A 19075-nucleotide genomic window follows, 5' to 3' on the forward strand; every position below is an offset into this window, starting at 1 on the left:
ACTATGGAGTATGAATTTTCCCCATTGTTGAAGGTGCTATGATAAATTGCATGCTCAATAAATATTGAAACCATGAATTAAAAAATGCAATCACATACATTTTTTCTTTCATTATAGAGGTCTGTTCCTTAATACTGTTTAGTTGAAACGGTTTTGTTATTTAATATAAGCCAGATCTCCAATTATATACTTATAAACGAGTGAGAGCTGTGTGGAATTTATGGATTAATGAATAAGTAAAAATAATATTGTATTTTTTTTTTACAACATTGACTACACATGAGAGTGTTGCAAATACGATAATACATAATAAATATCAACAATAGTGACAGATTAGCCATGCTTGACTTCAATCGGAATATATAAAATACAAGATGTGGTATTATTGCCACGGTGATATATCCACCAGACCCCACAATGTCACAGCTATATTCATTCACAACTGTAGGTTACTATTTTTTTTTTCATTAACTGTAGGTTACTACAGAGCCTTTAGTTTTCGCAGTAGTGTAGTGTTAAAAAAATCTTAACTCTATATAAAAACATCAAATGTTCCAAAAATTGGTGCGTCAAAAATTTATATATTTCAAAAAAGACAAAAAATAACCAAATGTTGATGAATATTTTCTTGAAACTAATTGTAAATACTACTATTTATTAATTGTTGTGTAATTTATCATAATTAAATATTAGGTTAAATAATTATTAGTATAATTGAAATAACAAGCTTATTCAAGGGAGATAACAATTGCAGTTCTGGTCAATTCTTGTGTAGATTTCGCTCACAATAAATCACAATAAATCTATTCATTCATTAATATTTACATCATGTACTATTATTATTGTTATTGTAACAATTTATTTTTTACACAAACATGTACACCCCCCTCTTTTAACGAGGATCAATCGACAGCTGTTACTTTTGATTAAATAAACACTGTCGTTATTTAAAAAAAAACAGATTTATATTGACATGATGTGTATTGAAGTTCACTGAATACATGTGTGGTTGAATCAGTATTTGACCCCATACTACACATTACAACCGATGGAGTCACCTAATATATCAGAATTAGCCAACAATATGCTTTCATGCACTAGAAGTCTCACATTCTCAATATTGTCATCCTTCCCACACAGAAGAATTAATACATCTTTAACGGATTCACCTGGAATTAAATAAGGCACTAATCAATCAAACGGAACATATACAATTTCATGTATAATGTGTAAAAATCACGAACCGTGAAAAGCGAAAATCTCGGAGGTAACTTGCCAAGTTACCGTCAATAATATCATAACTTCTGATGACACTAAATAACAAGAATTAACATAAAAACCAAAGGCTAAATTTATCGCACCAGATGCAGATCTACATTTCTAACAAAAATGTTTGTTCAAAAGAGCATTATCGGTCAAAAGAAGCTAATTAAATTATCAAAAACAAAAATTAAAGCCATATTTACTTTGAATACAAGGTTCTTTAAAAGTTTTAAGAAAACGTTATAATAAATTATAAATTACCTGTCTGCAGCTTCTCAAACTGAGCAATTAATTCGACTTTTGTTAAACTCTCTAAAGGTTCATCTTTTTTCAGTCTTGACAGCTCTAAAACCGCTTCTGCATCTGCGTTTTTTACCCTCAAAATGATCGGGATTAAACTTTTACCCGCCAGGGACCAATTTGGCTTCAATACCTGAGCCATAGCTGAAATTAAAAAAGAATAAATTAAGTAACCCCATTACAAATCCGCCATTAAAATCGTTCAATGCGGACTGTCTTCGTCATAAATTGAAGATACAAATATCTTTTTCTAAATTAACGTATGAACATTCAAAAAAAATAAATGTGCTCTTAAACTCCTAGCATGAACTAAACCAAAAACATTCTCCTTCAAAGTTATTATTTCCAATACCTCGACAATAACGCAAAATTCGGAGCTTTCTTCCCCCTAGATATATTTAACAAAAATCTCTGACAAATGACTTCATTTAACACCAGGCAGAAGCTAGCGAACAATAGCTAGCGAACAATAAGCCAGCGAACAATAAGGCAATATATCGAGAAACCAAAAAACAGAATAAGACAACAACGGCCGTTAAATAAAAAAATATTTAAAAAGGCAGAAAATCAGTTAAAATATAGCAATTTAAACTCAATTTTGAAATGGTTTTTATCCAATCTATTGATTTAACAAGTCGCATAACTTTTTAGGCTAATATTCAGTACCACAATAACTATGCATCTATCAACGGATTATTTGTAGGTGTAGGGCCACCTATGCACCCTCTTCAATTTAGAACGTATGTAAAAGTAGTCCTACCCTGTAAAATATAGCACCTTTTATGTCATTGTTTAATCTAGAGCTCAAAATTTGACAAAAATGTCAAAAAATTAGGAGGGTCGGCCTATTCCAGGAGTTCTAGAGAAAAATAATGAGGGGTGTCACGGGGTATGACTATATAGGTCTTGTAGAAGAGAAACAGGCGTTTCTTTTGCGCTAGGTATCGAAGGGCGCTATGTTCAAAAATCTGAAACTAGAGCTCAAAATTTGAAAAAAATGTCAAAAAATTAGGGGGGTCGGCCTATTTTAGGGCTTCTAGAGAAAAATAATGAGGGGTATCACGGGGTATGACTATATAGGTCTTGTAGAAAAGAAACAGGCGCTTCTTTTGCACTAGATATCGAAGGGCGCTATGTTCAAAAATCTGAAACTAGAGCTCAAAATTCGAAAAAATGTCCAAAAAGTGGGGTTAGGGTCGGCCTATTCCAGGAGTTCTAGAGAAAAATAATGAGGGGTGTCACGGGGTATGACTATATAGGTCTTGTAGAAGAGAAACAGGCGTTTCTTTTGCGCTAGGTATCGAAGGGCGCTATGTTCAAAAATCTGAAACTAGAGCTCAAAATTCGAAAAAAATGTCAATAAATTAGGGGGGTCGGCCTATTCCAGGAGTTCTAGAGAAAAATAATGAGGGGTGTCACGGAGAATGACTATATAGGTCTTGTAGAAATGAAACAGGCGCTTCTTTTGCGCTAGGTATCGAAGGGCGCTATGTTAAAAAATCTGAAACTAGAGCTCAAAATTTGAAAAAAATGTCAAAAAATTAGGGGGGTCGGCCTATTCTAGGACTTCTAGAGAAACATAATGAGGGGTGTCACGGGGAATAACTATATAGGTCTTGTAGAGGAGAAACAGGCGCTTCTTTTGCGCTAGGTATCGAAGGGCGCTATGTTCAAAAATCTGAAACTAGAGCTCAAAATTTGAAAAAAATGTCAAAAAATTAGGGGGGTCGGCCTATTCTAGGACTTCTAGAGAAAAATAATGAGGGGTGTCACGGGGTATGACTATATAGGTCTTGTAGAAGAGAAACAGGCGCTTCTTTTGCACTAGGTATCGAAGGGCGCTATGTTCAAAAATCTGAAACTAGAGCTCAAAATTTGAAAAAAATGTCAAAAAAATAGGGGGGTCGGCCTATTCTAGGACTTCTAGAGAAAAATAATGAGGGGTGTCACGGGGTATGACTATATAGGTCTTGTAGAGGAGAAACAGGCGCCTTTTTTTGCACTAGGTATCGAAGGGCGCTATGTTCAAAAATCTGAAACTAGAGCTCAAAATTCCAAAAAAATGTAAAAAAAATGGAGGTAGGGTCGGCCTATTCCAGGGCTTCTAGAGAGAAATAATGAGGAGTGTCACGGGGTATGACTATATACGTCTTGTAGAGGAGAAACAGGCGCTACCTTTGCGCTAGGTATCGAAGGGCGCTATGTTAAAAAATCTGAAACTAGAGCTCAAAATTCGAAAAAAAATGTCCAAAAAATGGGGGTAGGGTCGGCCTATTCCAGGAGTTCTAGAGAAAAATAATGAGGGGTGTCACGGGTATGACTATATATGTCTTGTAGAGGAGAAACAGGCGCTTCTTTTGCGCTAGGTATCGAAGGGCGCTATGTTCAAAAATCTGAAACTAGAGCTCAAAATTTGAAAAAAATGTCAAAAAATTAGGGGGGTCGGCCTATTCTAGGACTTCTAGAGAAAAATAATGAGGGGTGTCACGGGGTATGACTATATAGGTCTTGTAGAGGAGGTACAGGCGCTTCTTTTGCACTAGGTATCGAACGGTGCTATGTTCAAAAATCTGAAACTAGAGCTCAAAATTCGAAAAAAAATGTCAAAAAATGGGGGTAGTGTCGGCCTATTCCAGGGCTTCTAGAGATAAATAATGAGGGGTGTCACGGGGTATGACTATATAGGTCTTGTAGAGGAGAAACAGGCGCTACCTTTGCGCTAGGTATCGAAGGGCGCTATGTTCAAAAATCTGAAACTAGAGCTCAAAATTTGAAAAAAATGTCAAAAAATTAGGGGGGTCGGCCTATTCCAGGGCTTCTAGAGAAAAATAATGAGGGGTGTCACGGGGAATGACTATAAAGGTCTTGTAGAGGAGAAACAGGCGCTTCTTTTCCGCTAGGTATCGAAGGGCGCTATGTTCAAAAATCTGAAACTAGAGCTCAAAATTTGAAAAAAATGTCAAAAAATTAGGGGGATCGGTCTATTCCACGGCTTCTAGAGAAAAATAATGAGGGGTGTCACGGGGAATGACTATATAGGTCTTGTAGAGGAGAAACAGGCGCTTCTTTTGCGCTAGGTATCGAAGGGCGCTATATTCAAAAATTTGAAAATAGAGCTCAAAATTTGAAAAAAATGTCCAAAAAATTAGGGGGATCGGCCTATTCTAGGACTTCTAGAGAAAAATAATGAGGGGTGTCACGGGGTATGACTATATAGGTCTTGTAGAAGAGAAACAGGCGCTTGTTTTGCACTAGGTATCGAAGGGCGCTATGTTCAAAAATCTGAAACTAGAGCTCAAAATTTGAAAAAAATGTCAAAAAAATAGGGGGGTCGGCCTATTCTAGGACTTCTAGAGAAAAATAATGAGGGGTGTCACGGGGTATGACTATATAGGTCTTGTAGAGGAGAAACAGGCGCTTTTTTTGCACTAGGTATCGAAGGGCGCTATGTTCAAAAATCTGAAACTAGAGCTCAAAATTCGAAAAAAATGTCAAAAAAATGGAGGTAGGGTCGGCCTATTCCAGGGCTTCTAGCGAGAAATAATGAGGAGTGTCACGGGGTATGACTATATAGGTCTTGTAGAGGAGAAACAGGCGCTACCTTTGCGCTAGGTATCGAAGGGCGCTATGTTCAAAAATCTGAAACTAGAGCTCAAAATTCGAAAAAAAATGTCCAAAAAATGGGGGTAGGGTCGGCCTATTCCAGGAGTTCTAGAGAAAAATAATGAGGGGTGTCACGGGGTATGACTATATATGTCTTGTAGAGGAGAAACAGGCGCTTCTTTTGCGGTAGGTATCGAAGGGCGCTATGTTCAAAAATCTGAAACTAGAGCTCAAAATTTGAAAAAAATGTCAAAAAATTAGGGGGGTCGGCCTATTCCAGGGCTTCTAGAGAAAAATAATGAGGGGTGTCACGGGGAATGACTATATAGGTCTTGTAGAGGAGAAACAGGCGCTTCTTTTGCGCTAGGTATCGAAGGGCGCTATGTTCAAAAATCTGAAACTAGAGCTCAAAATTTGAAAAAAATGTCAAAAAATTAGGGGGGTCGGCCTATTCCAGGGCTTCTAGAGAAAAATAATGAGGGGTGTCACGGGGAATGACTATAAAGGTCTTGTAGAGGAGAAACAGGCGCTTCTTTTCCGCTAGGTATCGAAGGGCGCTATGTTCAAAAATCTGAAACTAGAGCTCAAAATTTGAAAAAAATGTCAAAAAATTAGGGGGATCGGCCTATTCCACGGCTTCTAGAGAAAAATAATGAGGGGTGTCACGGGGAATGACTATATAGGTCTTGTAGAGGAGAAACAGGCGCTACCTTTGCGCTAGGTATCGAAGGGCGCTATGTTCAAAAATCTGAAACTAGAGCTCAAAATTTGAAAAAAATGTCAAAAAATTAGGGGGGTCGGCCTATTCCAGGGCTTCTAGAGAAAAATAATGAGGGGTGTCACGGGGAATGACTATAAAGGACTTGTAGAGGAGAAACAGGCGCTTCTTTTCCGCTAGGTATCGAAGGGCGCTATGTTCAAAAATCTGAAACTAGAGCTCAAAATTCGAAAAAAAATGTCAAAAAATGGGGGTAGTGTCGGCCTATTCCAGGGCTTCTAGAGAAAAATAATGAGGGGTGTCACGGGAAATGACTATATAGGTCTTGTAGAGGAGAAACAGGCGCTTCTTTTGCACTAGGTATCGAACGGTGCTATGTTAAAAACTCTGAAACTAGTGCTCAAAATTCGAAAAAAAATGTCAAAAAATGGGGGTAGTGTCGGCCTATTCCAGGGCTTCTAGAGATAAATAATGAGGGATGTCACGGGATATGACTATATAGGTCTTGTAGAGGAGAAACAGGCGCTACCTTTGCGCTAGGTATCGAAGGGCGCTATGTTCAAAAATCTGAAACTAGAGCTCAAAATTTGAAAAAAATGTCAAAAAATTAGGGGGGTCGGCCTATTCCAGGGCTTCTAGAGAAAAATAATGAGGGGTGTCACGGGGAATGACTATAAAGGTCTTGTAGAGGAGAAACAGGCGCTTCTTTTCCGCTAGGTATCGAAGGGCGCTATGTTCAAAAATTTGAAAATAGAGCTCAAAATTTGAAAAAAATGTCCAAAAAATTAGGGGGGTCGGCCTATTCTAGGACTTCTAGAGAAAAATAATGAGGGGTGTCACGGGGTATGACTATATAGGTCTTGTAGAAGAGAAACAGGCGCTTCTTTTGCACTAGGTATCAAAGGGCGCTATGTTCAAAAATCTGACACTAGAGCTCAAAATTTGAAAAAAAATGTCAAAAAATTAGGGGGGTCGGCCTATTCCAGGGCTTCTAGAGAAAAATAATGAGGGGTGTCACGGGAAATGACTATAAAGGTCTTGTAGAGGAGAAACAGACGCTTCTTTTGCGCTAGGTATCGAAGGGCGCTATGTTCAAAAATCTGAAACTAGAGCTCAAAATTTGAAAAAAATGTCAAAAAAATAGGGGGTCGGCCTATTCCAGGAGTTCTAGAGAAAAATAATGAGGGGTGTCACGGGGTATGACTATATATGTCTTGTAGAGGAGAAACAGGCGCTTCTTTTGCGCTAGGTATCGAAGGGCGCTATGTTCAAAAATCTGAAACTAGAGCTCAAAATTTGAAAAAAATGTCAAAAAATTAGGAGGGTCGGCCTATTCCAGGGCTTCTAGAGAAAAATAATGAGGGGTGTCACGGGGAATGACTATATATGTCTTGTAGAGGAGAAACAGGCGCTTCTTTTGCGCTAGGTATCGAAGGGCGCTATGTTCAAAAATCTGAAACTAGAGCTCAAAATTTGAAAAAAATGTCAAAAAATTAGGGGGGTCGGCCTATTCCAGGGCTTCTAGAGAAAAATAATGAGGGGTGTCACGGGGAATGACTATATAGGTCTTGTAGAGGAGAAACAGGCGCTTCTTTTGCACTAGGTATCGAAGGGCGCTATGTTCAAAAATCTGAAACTAGAGCTCAAAATTTGAAAAAAAAGTCAAAAAATTAGGGGGGTCGGCCTATTCCAGGGCTTCTAGAGAAAAATAATGAGGGGTGTCACGGGAAATGACTATATAGGTCTTGTAGAGGAGAAACAGGCGTTTCTTTTGCGCTAGGTATCGAAGGGCGCTATGTTCAAAAATCTGAAACTAGAGCTCAAAATTTGAAAAAAATGTCAAAAAATTAGGGGGATCGGCCTATTCCATGGCTTCTAGAGAAAAATAATGAGGGGTGTCACGGGGAATGACTATATAGGTCTTGTAGAGGAGAAACAGGCGCTTCTTTTGCGCTAGGTATCGAAGGGTGCTATGTTCAAAAATTTGAAAATAGAGCTCAAAATTTGAAAAAAATGTCCACAAAATTAGGGGGGTCGGCCTATTCTAGGACTTCTAGAGAAAAATAATGAGGGGTGTCACGGGGTATGACTATATAGGTCTTGTAGAAGAGAAACAGGCGCTTCTTTTGCACTAGGTATCGAAGGGCGCTATGTTCAAAAATCTGAAACTAGAGCTCAAAATTTGAAAAAAAAGTCAAAAAATTAGGGGGGTCGGCCTATTCCAGGGCTTCTAGAGAAAAATAATGAGGGGTGTCACGGGAAATGACTATATAGGTCTTGTAGAGGAGAAACAGGCGCTTCTTTTGCGCTAGGTATCGAAGGGCGTTATGTTAAAAAATCTGAAACTAGAGCTCAAAATTTGAAAAAAATGTCAAAAAAATAGGGGGTCGGCCTATTCCAGGAGTTCTAGAGAAAAATAATGAGGGGTGTCACGGGGTATGACTATAAAAGTCTTGTAGAGGAGTAACAGGCGCTTCTTTTGCGCTAGGTATCGAAGGGCGCTATGTTCAAAAATCTGAAACTAGAGCTCAAAATTTGAAGAAAATGTCAAAAAATTAGGGGGGTCGGCCTATTCCAGGGCTTCTAGAGAAAAATAATGAGGAGTGCCACGGGGTATGACTATAAAGGTCTTGTCGAGGAGAAACATGCGCTTCTTTTCCGCTAGGTATCGAAGGGCACTATGTCATAAATCTGAAACTAGACCTCAAAATTTGAACAAAATGTCAAAAAATTTGGGGGGGTCACCCAGCAGCGGCATAACAAAAAAAAAACTCATCATCAATACCAGACGCGCGTTTCGTCTACAAAAGACTCATTAGTGACGCTCGAATCAAAATAATGGTTGAAAGGCCAAAATAAAGGACGAAGCTGAAGATCATTGAGAACCAAACATTCCTAGCAGTTTTGCCAAATACAGGTAAGACAGTTTATTCCTGGTGTAGAAAAACCTTAGTTTTTTTCAAAAATTCAAAGCGGTGTTAATTTATAAGATTATATTAATGATAAGCCAAGTCAACACACAAGTGCCAACTACTGGGATGGTGATACCCTCGGGGAAATAAATCTTTACCAGCAGTGGCATCGACTCAGAGGTTGCATTTTAAGTTTTAACTCATCAAAGATACCAGTATTTTAATTTTATATTTACGCCAGACGCGCGTTTCGTCTACAATATATCAATGAATGTCCTGTGAAGGGAAAACAGGCGTATCGTTTGCGTAAGACTTCAAAAGGTGCTATGTTCAATTTTGTCGAAAGGAACTAAAAAAAAATAAAAACTCAACTGTCAGACAAGAACGCGAAAACCAAAAAAAAAAAAACCAACATATCAGAGTCAGTAAAAACTAATTTTCAAAATCTTGTTATATAAAGTCATAATTTCCCCATCCGAATAACATGATAAAAGAGTTTGTAAAATGTGTTATGTAAATACTGATAAAAAGAATGCTGATTACTGGCTGATTTTCTTTTTCAAGGGTATTTCGAAAAGAAAACGACGAAGATGAAAGAACTTTAGTGCGAATACCAGCTGGTATATAATCTAAAGTTCTATATACACTTACATACTTAATAGACAGTCTACTTTTTATTCTTTCAAAAGTTTTTTTCATATCGGAGGTTTTGTACCAGAGAACCAAAATCAGCAAATAATACTGCATTGTTAAAAAAGTATGATAGTAAAACTACATACAGACCAGTTAACTTTATCAATGACAATACAAGCGCCACAACCTTAAAGACGGTATAAGTACCCTCGTCCACGTGCGGGTGTTGTCTGATAAAAATAGATGTACATGTATACACATGGAAAAAAGTATTTTGTAAAATGTGTTATGTAAATACTGATAAAAAAATGCTGATTACTGGCTGATTTTCTTTTTCAAGGGTATGTCGAAAAGAAAACGACGAAGATAAAAAAAAACTTTAGTGCGATTGCCAACTGGTATATAACCAAATTGGAATTGAAATTAAAAAAACACTCTTTATTTTTTTATGATATAATTTGTTAAAATAGAACTATTTAAACACTATTTAAATATCACCTGAGTTTGATCAATAATTATCGACTCGATAAGTTCTTATCTGCACATGCAGCTACTGTACCCGTACACAGCAAAACATGTGTTTCATCCTCATTGTTTTCAACACTTTAAATAACCAAGTTTATAAAGTTATGTGATTGACACCTTGAAATAGGTCCTCCACAACTCTTAACCGCAGCAAGATGGTAGATTATCAGCATGAGAGAGGCAGGAATGTCGCTGTGACAACTGTACGTATTGTCGGTCATCACTTTTCCACTATTAGTCGCTTAGAGAATAAAAATCAGGCAATACACGATATAAAAGACTATCCGAGACCAAAAAGACCCCCTATGCCACCTGCTAGGGAAAATCAAGCATGATAAAGCTAAGTCAGAAAGAAACCCATTGCATACAATACAATCCTGAAAAGAGAGGGGTGGGCATACAGGAGCCTTTTAACAATAATTGTTCGAGATTGAATCATTCCTTCTGGTTATTGTGCGATAAGACCATTTCAGGGACGTTTGCTTACGAACAGACACACAGTTATGCGTATCCAATGTAGTGCAGAGCTCGCCAAAATTGGAAATAAGCATCGTGGAGGAAGATCCATTGTTCAAATGGAATTCTGTTTATTTTCCTTGGTCCAATCATAGCCCGGATTTGAACCATATCAAGGATGTATGGGACACTATTGGGCGTAATTTGCACAAAAGGACACCCCAGTCCAAACACGTGATGAAATAAACAATGCCCTTCATCAGAAATGGTTGCTGCTACCTAAGCAACAAATTAGTCGATTTATGGCAGAAATCATAAGACGTTAAGTGGCGGTTGACCGTTTAAATGGAGACTGCGCACAAAGTGCTATTTCTTTGGCGTATAACGATTAACCATGATGTGAACAATCATCTTAAGATTAATTTTGAAATGTCTGACATTGTAAAGTTCGACTACAGTAAAAGTTGTAAAATGCAGTTTTTTGTACAAAAAAACACCTCATTTTGTTTTTAGAATTGTGGTTAGATAAATATTTTTTTTTCAAACATTTTTTGTTCGTTAAAATGCCAATGTTTTCATAAACTATGTTTCAATATTATTTTACAAATATTTTATCATATTCCATCCAAAATAAAGGCTGATTATTCAAGTTTTAAAAAATCAATATTTTGCAATACTTTGTGTATATATAAAAAAAGAAACATTACTTTGCTTTTTAAGTAAAATATATTTAATATATTAGTTTGTAATATTTTCACGATTAAAACTAATGACCTGAATAATCTATTCATGATCATTTAGTATTTTCTTTTAAATTCGAAGATAACTTTACGCCATTTTCCGATTTCAAACAAATACGCATTTTTTCAACCATTTACCTTTATAGAGATGGAACTGAGTTGTCCTTTTGATCATTAAATGTATCGAGCACTATTTAATGTCTCTAGAATGACTTTGAAAGGCGCTAAAGACTCGTCTTAGAGATACTGGTACAACATTTTAACGTCCCCGAGGTTTCAACTCACATGAAACGAAGTTATGTGAAGATTGGCAAATCCGCATTATTTATCTCCGTAATCGATTTGGAGAAACTCATGGAAGAAACAAAAATAGGCTATATTCGCAAACAGTTTGTAACCGACTTCATCTGGGCAGCCTAAGAGCTCGTCGTTCGTTAAAGTGATCTATCCTTACGCAGAATCGAAGGATGTCGCGAGTTGAATGGAGAGGGTACGGATTCGATGACATAGACTAACATGGAGACTAATCCTTTTTACCGCTGAATCGAAATTCAACTTGACATTTATCGATGGCAGAGACATGGTCTGCCGCAGGTACAAGGCATGCTTTTTGATGCGTGCGTACAGGAAACAATTTGGTTTTAAGGTGGCGAATCAATGGTATGGGATGGATAACCTACCAGGAACGCCCCGATCTGACAATTAGTGAAGGAAACCTAAATGCAAAAGGGTATAGGAACGAAATTCTGGCTCCACTAGTTCTCCCGTTTCTCCGAAGGCATCGTTAAACTACATTTTAAACAGAAAACGCCCGTTGTAAACACATTTTAATGAATTTTGGAGAATAATCGCATTCGAGTGTTGCCGTGGCCAGTATTGTCTTCAGATTATCGCCAATGGGACATCTTTGGGACGAACTTGGACGACTCACCAAAAAGAGCCAAAATCCATCGGAAACGGTCATCCAACTTGAATAATACTTTTCAGGGAAAGTAACAACAGAAAGGGTCATTGATAAAAAGGACGATCAAGAATAGTTTCTTCAGATACTGGAACATGAATTACCACAATATCACCATCCTGAAACCTCTGAGGGCCATTTCGGATTCTGTAATGAAATGTTGGTTCATTCAAAAGCACGTATGAAACGGATATAAAATGGATGCAAATAAAATATGATGCAGCAATAAAAGAACGTGAAAATAAAATAATGAACAAGCTGGACAAGTATGACCACAAATTCAAACATGCAGAACCATTGATTTGTTAACTTCACGAAAATAAAACGGCAGCTGAGATCCAGGTGATGAATGTTTGGTAAGCAAAACAAGAAGAACAAGAAAGAGAAATTGAATAGATTCACGGAGTGAGATGTGTTGAGACAAACTAGAGTAGATATTGAAACCTTAAAAATTGAGGGTAATACGTTGCATCATACTCATACCTCTCGTAAATACCACACACATGGCGTTTACTATGTGCCGCACTCAATGTAATGTCACGTCACTTTGACATCTTTCTATTATTAATACATCTCTCACATAGTTAAGAAGTCCTTTATTTCTATTTTAAGAAAGGAAAAGTAATACAAAGCTAAAAGCCATTTGTTCCGGAAATGAACGAGCACTTACAAGACTTTAGAAGAATTTTGGATACATAACTGGATAGTTTCGATATAAAAATTGAGAAATTTTAGATTCATACTCACAAAAAATGACATTTATATAGGTCATCATGATAAAATTGCAGAAGATTCCTCTTATAAAAAGGTGGTGGAAGAGATTTAGCAAACAAATCCGTAAATGTTCGTTAAGATTAAGAAATCCGTCAAATTATATTTTTTTTATTCAATCCTCACAATCATCTAGTTATAACTTACCCGTCAAAACTATCGTTTTTTTTTAGAAAACATATCATAATTTCACCTACAGACAATGTGTACCCGCAAGTCACTCCTCTCAATAGCACCGGCATGCACGCAAATTAAATTGATGCACGTCGACATCTCTTGTTTAATAGAATGTAGTTACTCTGATTTATCATGACTGTTCGCATCATGGTTGGTCGTTATACGCCAAAGAATTAGTACTTTGTGCGCAGCCTCCAATCAAACGAATTACCGCATCTCAACGTCTTTTGATTCCTGCCATGAATCGGCTAATAAAGTAATGTAAAGGTAGCAGCAACCATTTCTGATGAAGGGCATTGTTTATTTCATGATGTGTTTGAACTGGTGTGTCCTTTTGTGCACTTTCCGCCCAATATGATACGGATAACTGTGTGTCTGTTCGTAAGCAAACGTCCCTGAAATGGTCTTATCGCACAATAACCAGTAGAGATGATTCAATCTCGAACAATTATTGTTAAAAGGCTCCTGTATGCCCACCTCTCTCTTTTCAGGATTGTATTGTATGCAATGGGTTTCTTTCTGATTAAGCTTCATCATGCTTGATTTTCCCTAGCAGGTGGCATAGGGGGTCTTTTTGGTCTCGGATAGTCTTTTATATCGTGTATTGCCTAATTTTTATTCTCTAAACGACTTATAGTGGAAAAGTGATGAACGACAATACGTGCAATTGTCACAGCGACATTCCTGCCTCTCTCATGCTGATAATCTGCCATCTTGCTGCTGTTATGAGTTGTGGAGGACCTATTTCAAGGTGTCAATCACATAACTTTATAAACTTGGTTATTTAAAGTGTTGAAAACAATGAGGATGAAACACATGTTTTGCTGTGTACGGGTACAGGAGCTGCATGTGCAGATAAGAACTTATCGAGTCGATAATTATTGATCAAACTCAGGTGATATTTAAATAGTGTTTAACTAGTTCTATTTTAACAAATTATATCATAAAAAAATAAAGAGTGTTTTTTAATTTCAATTCCAATTTGGTTATATACCAGCTGCCATTCGCACTAAAGTTCTTTTTATCTTCGTCGTTTTCTTTTCGACATACCCTTGAAAAAGAAAATCAGCCAGTAATCAGCATTTTTTTATCAGTATTTACATAACACATTTTACAAACTCTTTTATCATGTTATTCGGATTGGGAAATTATGACTTTATATGACAAGAAATTGCAAATTAGTCTTTGCTGACTATGATATGTTTTTTTTTGGTTTTCGCGTTCTTGTCTGACAGTTGAGTTTTTCATTAAAAGTTTTTAGTTCCTTTCGACAAAATTGAACATAGCATTATTCTTACTACATTTGTATAAACTTCAAGATTATAATTATTTTTTTTTAAACCGGTTTTTTTCTAAAGTGAATATTGATCAATATTTTCGAAGGGTTAAATATTTCTCAATGATGTCCTGCCATGGCTTTGTTTAAATTTGTTTGTTAGCTTTTTGTTCATGAATTTTTGTATCTAATATTTAATTAACTATGCATTTGTATTCAGATGTTGCAGATCAAATATATTCGTTCATTGTGTAATCATACGTTTTTTGATTGAGTTAAGTCTACCAATTGATATTTTATCGTGTGTTTTTCTATGTTGTGATGTTATGCTATTGTTTCAGAAAAAGGGAGAAGGTTTGGATCCATTAAAACGTGTAATCCCGCTGCAAATGTTTGCACCTGTCCTAAGTCAGGAATCTGATGTACAGTAGTTGTCGTTTGTTTATGTAATATATACGTGTTTCTCGTTTCTCGTTTTGCTTATATAGATTAGACCGTTGGTTTTCCCGTTTGAATGGTTTTACACTAGTAATGTTGGGGCTCTTTATAGCTTGTTGTTCGGTGTGAGCCAAGGCTCCGTGTTGAAGGCCGTATAATTTAACCTATAATGGTTTACTTTTTAAATTGTTATTTGGATGGAGAGTTGTCTCATTGGCACTCACACCACATCTTCCTTTTTCTATAGCACCTTTTGAAGTCTTACGCAAACGATGCGCCTGTTTTCCCTTCACAGGACATTCACTGATATATTGTAGACGAAATGCGCGTCTGGCGTAAATATAAAATTTAAATACTGGTATCTATGATGAGTTTAAACTTAAAATGCAAGCACTGAGTCGACGCCATTGCTGACAGAGATTTATTTCCCCGAGGGTATCACCAGCCAAGTAGTCAGCACTTGTGTTGACTTGGCTTATCATTGATATAATCTTATAAATTAACACCGTTTTGAATTTTTGAAAAAAATAAGGTTTTTCTACACCAGGAATAGACTGCCTTATCTGTATTTTGCAAAACTACTAGGAATGTTATGTTCTCAATGTTCTTCAACTTCGTCCTTTATTTTGGCCTTTCAATCATTATTTTGATTCGAGCGTCACTAATGAGTCTTTGTAGATGAAACGCGCGTCTGGTATTTATGATAAGTTTTTTTGTGTTATGCCGCTACTGGATGACCCCCCTAATTGTTTGCCTTTTTTTTTTAATTTTGAGCTCTAGTTTCAGATTTTTGAACATAGCGCCCTTCGATACCTAGCGCAAAAGAAGCGCCTGTTTCTCCTCTACAAGACCTATATAGTCATTCCCCGTGACACCCCTCATTATTTTTCTCTAGAAGCCCTGGAATAGGCCGACCCCCCTAATTTTTTGACATTTTTTTCGAATTTTGAGCTCTAGTTTCAGATTTTTGAACATAGCACCCTTCGATACCTAGTGCAAAAGAAGCGCCTGTTTCTCTTCTACAAGACCTATATAGTCATACCCCGTGACACCTCTCATTATTTTTCTCTAGAAGTCCTAGAATAGGCCGACCTCCCTAATTTTTTGACATTTTTTTCAAATTTTGAGCTCTAGTTTCAGATTTTTGAACATAGCGCCCTTCGATACCTAGCGCAAAAGAAGCGCCTGTGTCTCTTCTGCAAGACCTATATAGTCATTCTCCGTGACACCCCTCATTATTTTTCTCTAGAACTCCTGGAATAGGCCGACCCCCCTAATTTTTTGACATTTTTTTCAAATTTTGAGCTCTAGTTTCAGATTTTTGAACATAGCGCCCTTCGATACCTAGTGCAAAAGAAGCGCCTGTTTCTCTTCTACAAGACCTATATAGTCATAACCCGTGACACCCCTCATTATTTTTCTCTAGAACTCCTGGAATAGGCCGACCCTACCCCCATTTTTTGGACATTTTTTTTCGAATTTTGAGCTCTAGTTTCAGATTTTTGAACATAGCGACCTTCGATACCTAGCGCAAAAGAAGCGCCTGTTTCTCTTCTACAAGACCTATATAGTCATAACCCGTGACACCCCTCATTATTTTTCTCTAGAAATCCTGGAATAGGCCGACCCTACCACCATTTTTTGGACATTTTTTTCGAATTTTGAGCTCTAGTTTCAGATTTTTGAACATAGCGCCCTTCGATACCTAGTGCAAAAGAAGCGCCTGTTTCTCTTCTACAAGACCTATATAGTCATAACCCGTGACACCCCTCATTATTTTTCTCTAGAACTCCTGGAATAGGCCGACCCTACCCCCATTTTTTGGACATTTTTTTTCGAATTTTGAGCTCTAGTTTCAGATTTTTGAACATAGCGACCTTCGATACCTAGCGCAAAAGAAGCGCCTGTTTCTCTTCTACAAGACCTATATAGTCATAACCCGTGACACCCCTCATTATTTTTCTCTAGAAATCCTGGAATAGGCCGACCCTACCACCATTTTTTGGACATTTTTTTCGAATTTTGAGCTCTAGTTTCAGATTTTTGAACATAGCGCCCTTCGATACCTAGTGCAAAAGAAGCGCCTGTTTCTTTTCTACGAGACCTATATAGTCATACCCCGTGACACCCCTCATTATTTTACTCTAGAAGCCCTAGAATAGGCCGACCCCCCTAATTTTTTGACATTTTTTTCAAATTTTCAGCTCTAGTTTCAGATTTTTGAACATAGCGCCCTTCGATACCTAGCGCAAAAGAACGCCTGTTTCTCTTCTACAAGACCTATATAGTCATTCTCCCTGACAACCCTCATTATTTTTCTCTAGAAGCCCTGGAATAGGCCGACCCTACCCCCATTTTTTGGACATTTTTTTCGAATTTTGAGCTCTAGTTTCAGATTTTTGAACAGAGCGCCCTTCGATACCTAGTGCAAAAGAATTGCCTGTTTCTCTTCTTCAAGACCTATATAGTCATACCCCGTGACACTCCTCATTATTTTTCTCTAGAAGTCCTAGAATAGGCCGACCCCCCTATTTTTTTGACATTTTTTTCAAATTTTGAGCTCTAGTTTCAGATTGTTGAACATAGCGCCCTTCTATACGTAGCGCAAAAGAAGAGCCTGTTTCTCCTCTACAAGACCTATATAGTCATACCCCGTGACACCCCTCATTATTTTTCTCTAGAAGTCCTAGAATAGGCCGACCCCCCTAATTTTTTGACATTTTTTTCAAATTTTGAGCTCTAGTTTCAGATTTTTGAACATAGCGCCCTTCGATACCTAGCGCAAAAGAAGCGCCTGTGTCTCTTCTGCAAGACCTATATAGTCATTCACCGTGACACCCCTCATTATTTTTCTCTAGAACTCCTGGAATAGGCCGACCCCCCTAATTTTTTGACATTTTTTTCGAATTTTGAGCTCTAGTTTCAGATTTTTGAACATAGCGCCCTTCGATACCTAGCGCAAAAGAAGCGCCTGTTTCTCTTCTACAAGACCTATATAGTCATACCCCGTGACACCCCTCATTATTTTTCTCTAAAACTCCTTGAATAGGCCGACCCTACCCCCATTTTTTGGACATTTTTTTCTAATTTTGAGCTCTAGTTTCAGATTTTTGAACATAGCGCCCTTCGATACCTAGCGCAAAAGAAGCGCCTGTTTCTCTTCTACAAGACCAATATAGTCATACCCCGTGACACCCCTCATTATTTTTCTCTAGAACTCCTGGAATAGGCTGACCCTACCCCCATTTTTTTGACATTTTTTTCGAATTTTGAGCTCTAGTTTCAGATTTTTGAACATAGCGCCCTTCGATACATAGTGCAAAAGAAGCGCCTGTTTCTCTTCTACAAGACCTATATAGTCATTCTCCGTGACACCCCTCATTATTTTTCTCTAGAAGCCCTGGAATAGGCCGACCCCCTTAATTTTTTGACATTTTTTTCAAATTTTGAGCTCTAGTTTCAGATTTTTGAACATAGCGCCCTTCGATACCTAGCGCAAAAGAAGCGCCTGTTTCTCTTCTTCAAGACCTATATAGTCATACCCCGTGACACTCCTCATTATTTTTCTCTAGAAGTCCTAGAATAGGCCGACCCCCCTATTTTTTTGACATTTTTTTCAAATTTTGAGCTCTAGTTTCAGATTGTTGAACATAGCGCCCTTCTATACGTAGCGCAAAAGAAGAGCCTGTTTCTCCTCTACAAGACCTATATAGTCATACCCCGTGACACCCCTCATTATTTTTCTCTAGAAGTCCTAGAATAGGCCGACCCCCTTAATTTTTTGACATTTTTTTCAAATTTTGAGCTCTAGTTTCAGATTTTTGAACATAGCGCCCTTCGATACCTAGCGCAAAAGAAGCGCCTGTGTCTCTTCTGCAAGACCTATATAGTCATTCACCGTGACACCCCTCATTATTTTTCTCTAGAACTCCTGGAATAGGCCGACCCCCCTAATTTTTTGACATTTTTTTCGAATTTTGAGCTCTAGTTTCAGATTTTTGAACATAGCACCCTTCGATACCTAGCGCAAAAGAAGCGCCTGTTTCTCTTCTACAAGACCTATATAGTCATACCCCGTGACACCCCTCATTATTTTTCTCTAAAACTCCTGGAATAGGCCGACCCTACCCCCATTTTTTGGACATTTTTTTCTAATTTTGAGCTCTAGTTTCAGATTTTTGAACATAGCGCCCTTCGATACCTAGCGCAAAAGAAGCGCCTGTTTCTCTTCTACAAGACCTATATAGTCATACCCCGTGACACCCCTCATTATTTTTCTCTAGAACTCCTGGAATAGGCTGA

Source organism: Mytilus edulis, chromosome 6 (genome assembly GCF_963676685.1).
Source record: "Mytilus edulis chromosome 6, xbMytEdul2.2, whole genome shotgun sequence".
Taxonomy (NCBI): domain Eukaryota; kingdom Metazoa; phylum Mollusca; class Bivalvia; order Mytilida; family Mytilidae; genus Mytilus; species Mytilus edulis.